This window comes from Oncorhynchus keta, chromosome 18 (assembly GCF_023373465.1).
Source record: "Oncorhynchus keta strain PuntledgeMale-10-30-2019 chromosome 18, Oket_V2, whole genome shotgun sequence".
Taxonomy (NCBI): Eukaryota; Metazoa; Chordata; class Actinopteri; order Salmoniformes; family Salmonidae; genus Oncorhynchus; species Oncorhynchus keta.
In genome coordinates, this window is record NC_068438.1 from 40911571 (window position 1) to 40920386 (window position 8816).

The window sequence follows — 8816 nt, forward strand, 5'->3', positions numbered from 1 at the left end:
TCTGTCTGAACTGTTCCACTGGTCTGTCTGAACTGTTCCACTGGTCTGTCTGTCTGAACTGTTCCACTGGTCTGTCTGTCTGAACTGTTCCACTGGTCTGTCTGTCTGTCTGTCTGAACTGTTCCACTGGTCTGTCTGTCTGTCTGAACTGTTCCACTGGTCTGTCTGTCTGTCTGAACTGTTCCACTGGTCTGTCTGTCTGTCTAAACTGTTCCACTGGTCTGTCTGTCTGTCTGAACTGTTCCACTGGTCTGTCTGTCTGTCTGAACTGTTCCACTGGTCTGTCTGTCTGTCTGAACTGTTCCACTGGTCTGTCTGAACTGTTCCACTGGTCTGTCTGTCTGAACTGTTCCACTGGTCTGTCTGTCTGTCTGAACTGTTCCACTGGTCTGTCTGTCTGAACTGTTCCACTGGTCTGTCTGAACTGTTCCACTGGTCTGTCTGTCTGTCTGAACTGTTCCACTGGTCTGTCTGTCTGTCTGAACTGTTCCACTGGTCTGTCTGTCTGTCTAAACTGTTCCACTGGTCTGTCTGAACTGTTCCACTGGTCTGTCTAAACTGTTCCACTGGTCTGTCTAAACTGTTCCACTGGTCTGTCTGTCTGTCTAAACTGTTCCACTGGTCTGTCTGTCTGTCTGAACTGTTCCACTGGTCTGTCTGTCTGTCTAAACTGTTCCACTGGTCTGTCTGAACTGTTCCACTGTCTGTCTGTCTAAACTGTTCCACTGGTCTGTCTGGTCTGTCTGAACTGTTCCACTGGTCTGTTCTGGTCTGTCTGAACTGTTCCACTGGGTCTGTCTGAACTGTTCCACTGGTCTGTCTGTCTGAACTGTTCCACTGGTCTGTCTGTCTGAACTGTTCCACTGGTCTGTCTGTCTGAACTGTTCCACTGGTCTGTCTGTCTGAACTGTTCCACTGGTCTGTCTGTCTGAACTGTTCCACTGGTCTGTCTGTCTGAACTGTTCCACTGGTCTGTCTGTCTGTCTGAACTGTTCCACTGGTCTGTCTGTCTGTCTAAACTGTTCCACTGGTCTGTCTGTCTGTCTAAACTGTTCCACTGGTCTGTCTGTCTGTCTAAACTGTTCCACTGGTCTGTCTGTCTGTCTAAACTGTTCCACTGGTCTGTCTGTCTGTCTAAACTGTTCCACTGGTCTGTCTGTCTGTCTAAACTGTTCCACTGTCTGTCTGTCTGTCTGTCTGTCTGAACTGTTCCACTGGTCTGTCTGTCTGTCTGAACTGTTCCACTGGTCTGTCTGTCTGAACTGTTCCACTGAACTGTTCTGTCTGTCTGAACTGTTCCACTGGTCTGTCTGTCTGAACTGTTCCACTGGTCTGTCTGTCTGAACTGTTCCACTGGTCTGTCTGAACTGTTCCACTGGTCTGTCTGAACTGTTCCACTGGTCTGTCTGAACTGTTCCACTGGTCTGTCTGTCTGAACTGTTCCACTGGTCTGTCTGTCTGTCTGTCTAAACTGTTCCACTGGTCTGTCTGAACTGTTCCACTGGTCTGTCTGAACTGTTCCACTGGTCTGTCTGAACTGTTCCACTGGTCTGTCTGAACTGTTCCACTGGTCTGTCTGTCTGAACTGTTCCACTGGTCTGTTCTGTCTGTCTGTCTAACTGTTCCACTGTTCCACTGGTCTGTCTGAACTGTTCCACTGGTCTGTCTGAACTGTTCCACTGGTCTGTCTGAACTGTTCCACTGGTCTGTCTGAACTGTTCCACTGGTCTGTCTGTCTGAACTGTTCCACTGGTCTGTCTGTCTAAACTGTTCCACTGGTCTGTCTGTCTGAACTGTTCCACTGGTCTGTCTGTCTGAACTGTTCCACTGTCTAAACTGTTCTGTCTGTCTGTCTGAACTGTTCCACTGGTCTGTCTGTCTGTCTGAACTGTTCCACTGGTCTGTCTGTCTGTCTAAACTGTTCCACTGGTCGAACTGTCTGTCTGTCTAAACTGTTCCACTGGTCGGTCTGTCTGTCTGAACTGTTCCACTGGTCTGTCTGTCTGAACTGTTCCACTGGTCTGTCTGTCTAAACTGTTCCACTGGTCTGTCTGTCTGAACTGTTCCACTGGTCTGTCTGTCTGTCTGTCTGAACTGTTCCACTGGTCTGTCTGTCTGTCTGAACTGTTCCACTGGTCTGTCTGTCTGAACTGTTCCACTGGTCTGTCTGTCTGAACTGTTCCACTGGTCTGTCTGTCTGTCTGAACTGTTCCACTGGTCTGTCTGTCTGTCTAAACTGTTCCACTGGTCTGGTCTGTCTGTCTAAACTGTTCCACTGGTTCTGGTCTGTCTGTCTGAACTGTTCCACTGGTCTGTCTGTCTGAACTGTTCCACTGGTCTGTCTGTCTAAACTGTTCCACTGGTCTGTCTGTCTGAACTGTTCCACTGGTCTGTCTGTTCTGTCTGTCTGAACTGTTCCACTGGTCTGTCTGAACTGTTCCACTGGTCTGTCTGAACTGTTCCACTGGTCTGTCTGTCTGAACTGTTCCTGAACTGGTCTGTCTGAACTGTTCCACTGGTCTGTCTGTCTGAACTGTTCCACTGGTCTGTCTAAACTGTTCCACTGGTCTGTCTGGTCTGTCTGTCTGAACTGTTCCACTGGTCTGTCTGAACTGTTCCACTGGTCTGTCTGTCTGTCTGAACTGTTCCACTGGTCTGTTCTGTCTGTCTGAACTGTTCCACTGGTCTGTCTGTCTGTCTGTGAACTGTTCCACTGTCTGTCTGTCTAAACTGTTCCACTGGTCTGTCTGTTCCACTGGTCTGTCTGTCTAAACTGTTCCACTGGTCTGGTCTGTCTGTCTGTCTGTCTAAACTGTTCCACTGGTCTGTCTGTCTGTCTAAACTGTTCCACTGGTCTGTCTGTCTGTCTAAACTGTTCCACTGGTCTGTCTGTCTGTCTAAACTGTTCCACTGGTCTGTCTGAACTGTTCCACTGGTCTGTCTGTCTGAACTGTTCCACTGGTCTGTCTGTCTGAACTGTTCCACTGGTCTGTCTGAACTGTTCCACTGGTCTGTCTGTCTGAACTGTTCCACTGGTCTGTCTGTCTGAACTGTTCCACTGGTCTGTCTGTCTGAACTGTTCCACTGGTCTGTCTGTCTGAACTGTTCCACTGGTCTGTCTGTCTGAACTGTTCCACTGGTCTGTCTGTCTAAACTGTTCCACTGGTCTGTCTGAACTGTTCTGTCTGAACTGTTCTGTCTGTCTGAACTGTTCCACTGGTCTGTCTGTCTAAACTGTTCCACTGGTCTGTCTGTCTGAACTGTTCCACTGGTCTGTCTGTCTGAACTGTTCCACTGGTCTGTCTGTCTGAACTGTTCCACTGGTCTGTCTGTCTGAACTGTTCCACTGGTCTGTCTGTCTGAACTGTTCCACTGGTCTGTCTGTCTGTCTGAACTGTTCCACTGGTCTGTCTGTCTGTCTGAACTGTTCCACTGGTCTGTCTGTCTGAACTGTTCCACTGGTCTGTCTGAACTGTTCCACTGGTCTGTCTGTCTGTCTGAACTGTTCCACTGGTCTGTCTGTCTGTCTGAACTGTTCCACTGGTCTGTCTGTCTGTCTGAACTGTTCCACTGGTCTGTCTGTCTGAACTGTTCCACTGGTCTGTCTGTCTGAACTGTTCCACTGGTCTGTCTGTCTGAACTGTTCCACTGGTCTGTCTGATCTGTTCCACTGGTCTGTCTGAAACTGTTCCACTGTTCCACTGGTCTGTCTGTCTGAACTGTTCCACTGGGTCTGTCTGTCTGAACTGTTCCACTGGTCTGTCTGTCTGAACTGTTCCACTGGTCTGTCTGAACTGTTCCACTGGTCTGTCTGTCTGAACTGTTCCACTGGTCTGTCTGTCTGAACTGTTCCACTGGTCTGTCTGTCTGAACTGTTCCACTGGTCTGTCTGAACTGTTCCACTGGTCTGTCTGTGAACTGTTCCACTGTTCCACTGGTCTGTCTGAACTGTTCCACTGGTCTGTCTGTCTGAACTGTTCCACTGGTCTGTCTGTCTGTCTAAACTGTTCCACTGGTCTGTCTGTCTGAACTGTTCCACTGGTCTGTCTAAACTGTTCTGGTCTGTCTGAACTGTTCCACTGGTCTGTCTGTCTGAACTGTCTGTCTGAACTGTTCCACTGGTCTGTCTGAACTGTTCCACTGGTCTGTCTGAACTGTTCCACTGGTCTGTCTGTCTGAACTGTTCCACTGGTCTGTCTGTCTGTCTAAACTGTTCCACTGGTCTGTCTGTCTGTCTAAACTGTTCCACTGGTCTGTCTGTCTGTCTAAACTGTTCCACTGGTCTGTCTGTCTGTCTAAACTGTTCCACTGGTCTGTCTGTCTGTCTAAACTGTTCCACTGGTCTGTCTGTCTGAACTGTTCCACTGTCTGTCTGTCTGAACTGTTCCACTGGTCTGTCTGTCTGTCTGAACTGTTCCACTGGTCTGTCTGTCTGAACTGTTCCACTGGTCTGTCTGTCTGAACTGTTCCACTGGTCTGTCTGTCTGAACTGTTCCACTGGTCTGTCTGTCTGTCTGAACTGTTCCACTGGTCTGTCTGTCTGAACTGTTCCACTGGTCTGTCTGTCTAAACTGTTCCACTGGTCTGTCTGTCTGAACTGTTCCACTGGTCTGTCTAAACTGTTCCACTGGTCTGTCTGAACTGTTCCACTGGTCTGTCTGTCTGTCTGAACTGTTCCACTGGTCTGTCTGTCTGAACTGTTCCACTGGTCTGTCTGAACTGTTCCACTGGTCTGTCTGAACTGTTCCACTGGTCTGTCTGTCTAAACTGTTCCACTGGTCTGTCTGAACTGTTCCACTGGTCTGTCTGTCTAAACTGTTCCACTGGTCTGTCTGTGTCTGTCTGAACTGTTCCACTGGTCTGTCTGAACTGTTCCACTGGTCTGTCTGAACTGTTCCACTGTTCCACTGGTCTGTCTGAACTGTTCCACTGGTCTGTCTGAACTGTTCCACTGGTCTGTCTGAACTGTTCCACTGGTCTGTCTGTCTGTCTGAACTGTTCCACTGGTCTGTCTGTCTGTCTGAACTGTTCCACTGGTCTGTCTGTCTGTCTGAACTGTTCCACTGGTCTGTCTGTCTGAACTGTTCCACTGGTCTGTCTGTCTGAACTGTTCCACTGGTCTGTCTGTCTGAACTGTTCCACTGGTCTGTCTGTCTGAACTGTTCCACTGGTCTGTCTGTCTGAACTGTTCCACTGGTCTGTCTGTCTGAACTGTTCCACTGGTCTGTCTGTCTGAACTGTTCCACTGGTCTGTCTGTCTGTCTGAACTGTTCCACTGGTCTGTCTGTCTGTCTAAACTGTTCCACTGGTCTGTCTGTCTGTCTAAACTGTTCCACTGGTCTGTCTGTCTGTCTGAACTGTTCCACTGACCTGTCTGTCTGAACTGTTCCACTGGTCTGTCTGTCTGTCTGAACTGTTCCACTGGTCTGTCTGAACTGTTCCACTGGTCTGTCTGTCTAAACTGTTCCACTGGTCTGTCTGTCTGAACTGTTCCACTGGTCTGTCTGTCTAAACTGTTCCACTGGTCTGTCTGTCTGTCTGAACTGTTCCACTGGTCTGTCTGAACTGTTCCACTGGTCTGTCTGAACTGTTCCACTGGTCTGTCTGAACTGTTCCACTGGTCTGTCTGAACTGTTCCACTGGTCTGTCTGAACTGTTCCACTGGTCTGTCTGTCTGTCTAAACTGTTCCACTGGTGAACTGTTCTGTCTGTCTGAACTGTTCCACTGGTCTGTCTGTCTGTCTGAACTGTTCCACTGGTCTGTCTGTCTGAACTGTTCCACTGGTCTGTCTGTCTGACTGTTCCTGGTCTGTCTGTCTGTCTGAACTGTTCCACTGGTCTGTCTGTCTGAACTGTTCCACTGGTCTGTCTGTCTGAACTGTTCCACTGGTCTGTCTAAACTGGTCTGTCTGAACTGTTCCACTGGTCTGTCTGTCTGAACTGTTCCACTGGTCTGTCTGTCTGAACTGTTCCACTGGTCTGTCTGTCTGTCTAAACTGTTCCACTGGTCTGTCTGTCTGTCTAAACTGTTCCACTGGTCTGTCTGTCTGTCTGAACTGTTCCACTGGTCTGTCTGTCTGTCTGAACTGTTCCACTGGTCTGTCTGTCTGTCTGAACTGTTCCACTGGTCTGTCTGAACTGTTCCACTGGTCTGTCTGTCTAAACTGTTCCACTGGTCTGTCTGTCTAAACTGTTCCACTGGTCTGTCTGAACTGTTCCACTGGTCTGTCTGAACTGTTCCACTGGTCTGTCTGAACTGTCTAAACTGTTCCACTGGTCTGTCTGAACTGTTCCACTGGTCTGTCTGTCTGTCTGAACTGTTCCACTGGTCTGTCTGAACTGTTCCACTGGTCTGTCTGTCTGTCTGAACTGTTCCACTGGTCTGTCTGTCTGAACTGTTCCAACTGTTCCACTGGTCTGTCTGTCTGAACTGTTCCACTGGTCTGTCTGTCTGTCTAAACTGTTCCACTGTCTGTCTGTCTGTCTGTCTCTAAACTGTTCCACTGGTCTGTCTGTCTGTCTAAACTGTTCCACTGGTCTGTCTGTCTGTCTAAACTGTTCCACTGGTCTGTCTGTCTGTCTAAACTGTTCCACTGGTCTGTCTGTCTGTCTGTCTAAACTGTTCCACTCTGGTCTGTCTGTCTGTCTAAACTGTTCCACTGGTCTGTCTGTCTGTCTAAACTGTTCCACTGGTCTGTCTGTCTGTCTAAACTGTTCCACTGGTCTGTCTGTCTGTCTGAACTGTTCCAAACTGTTCCACTGGTCTGTCTGTCTGTCTAAACTGTTCCACTGGTCTGTCTGTCTGTCTAAACTGTTCCACTGGTCTGTCTGTCTGTCTAAACTGTTCCACTGGTCTGTCTGTCTGTCTAAACTGTTCCACTGGTCTGTCTGTCTGTCTAAACTGTTCCACTGGTCTGTCTGTCTGTCTAAACTGTTCCACTGGTCTGTCTGTCTGTCTAAACTGTTCCACTGGTCTGTCTGTCTGTCTAAACTGTTCCACTGGTCTGTCTGTCTGAACTGTTCCACTGGTCTGTCTGAACTGTTCCACTGGTCTGTCTGTCTGAACTGTTCCACTGGTCTGTCTGTCTGAACTGTTCCACTGGTCTGTCTGTCTAAACTGTTCCACTGAACTGTCTGTCTGAACTGTTCCACTGGTCTGTCTGTCTAAACTGTTCCACTGGTCTGTCTGTCTGAACTGTTCCACTGGTCTGTCTGTCTGAACTGTTCCACTGGTCTGTCTGTCTAAACTGTTCCACTGGTCTGTCTGTCTAAACTGTTCCACTGGTCTGTCTGTCTGAACTGTTCCACTGGTCTGTCTGTCTGAACTGTTCCACTGGTCTGTCTGTCTGAACTGTTCCACTGGTCTGTCTAAAACTGTTCCACTGTTCCACTGGTCTGTCTGTCTGAACTGTTCCACTGGTCTGTCTGTCTAAACTGTTCCACTGGTCTGTCTGTCTAAACTGTTCCACTGGTCTGTCTGTCTGTCTGAACTGTTCCACTGGTCTGTCTGTCTGTCTAAACTGTTCCACTGACCTGTCTGTCTGAACTGTTCCACTGGTCTGTCTGTCTGAACTGTTCCACTGGTCTGTCTGTCTGAACTGTTCCACTGGTCTGTCTGTCTAAACTGTTCCACTGGTCTGTCTGTCTAAACTGTTCCACTGGTCTGTCTGTCTGTCTGAACTGTTCCACTGGTCTGTCTGTCTGTCTAAACTGTTCCACTGGCCTGTCTGTCTGAACTGTTCCACTGGTCTGTCTGTCTGTCTGAACTGTTCCACTGGTCTGTCTGAACTGTTCCACCGGTCTGTCTGTCTGAACTGTTCCACTGGTCTGTCTGTCTGAACTGTTCCACTGGTCTGTCTGTCTGTCTGAACTGTTCCACTGGTCTGTCTGAACTGTTCCACTGGTCTGTCTGAACTGTTCCACTGGTCTGTCTGTCTGTCTAAACTGTTCCACTGGTCTGTCTGTCTGTCTGAACTGTTCCACTGGTCTGTCTGTCTGAACTGTTCCACTGGTCTGTCTGAACTGTTCCACTGGTCTGTCTGTCTGAACTGTTCCACTGGTCTGTCTGTCTGAACTGTTCCACTGGTCTGTCTGTCTGAACTGTTCCACTGGTCTGTCTGTCTGTCTAAACTGTTCCACTGGTCTGTCTGAACTGTTCCACTGGTCTGTCTGTCTGTCTGTCTAAACTGTTCCACTGGTCTGTCTGAACTGTTCCACTGGTCTGTCTGTCTGAACTGTTCCACTGGTCTGTCTGTCTGAAACTGTTCCACTGGTCTGTCTGTCTGAACTGTTCCACTGGTCTGTCTGTCTGAACTGTTCCACTGGTCTGTCTGTCTGAACTGTTCCACTGGTCTGTCTGTCTGAACTGTTCCACTGGTCTGTCTGAACTGTTCCACTGGTCTGTCTGTCTGAACTGTTCCACTGAACTGTCTGTCTGAACTGTTCCACTGGTCTGTCTGTCTAAACTGTTCCACTGGTCTGTCTGAACTGTTCCACTGGTCTGTCTGTCTGAACTGTTCCACTGGTCTGTCTGTCTAAACTGTTCCACTGGTCTGTCTGTCTGTCTGAACTGTTACACTGGTCTGTCTGTCTGAACTGTTCCACTGGTCTGTCTGTCTAAACTGTTCCACTGGTCTGTCTGTATGTCTAAACTGTTCCACTGGTCTGTCTGTATGTCTAAACTGTTCCACTGGTCTGTCTGTCTGAACTGTTCCACTGAACTGTCTGTCTGAACTGTTCCACTGGTCTGTCTGAACTGTTCCACTGGTCTGTCTGAACTGTTCCACTGGTCTGTCTGTCTGAACTGTTCCACTGGT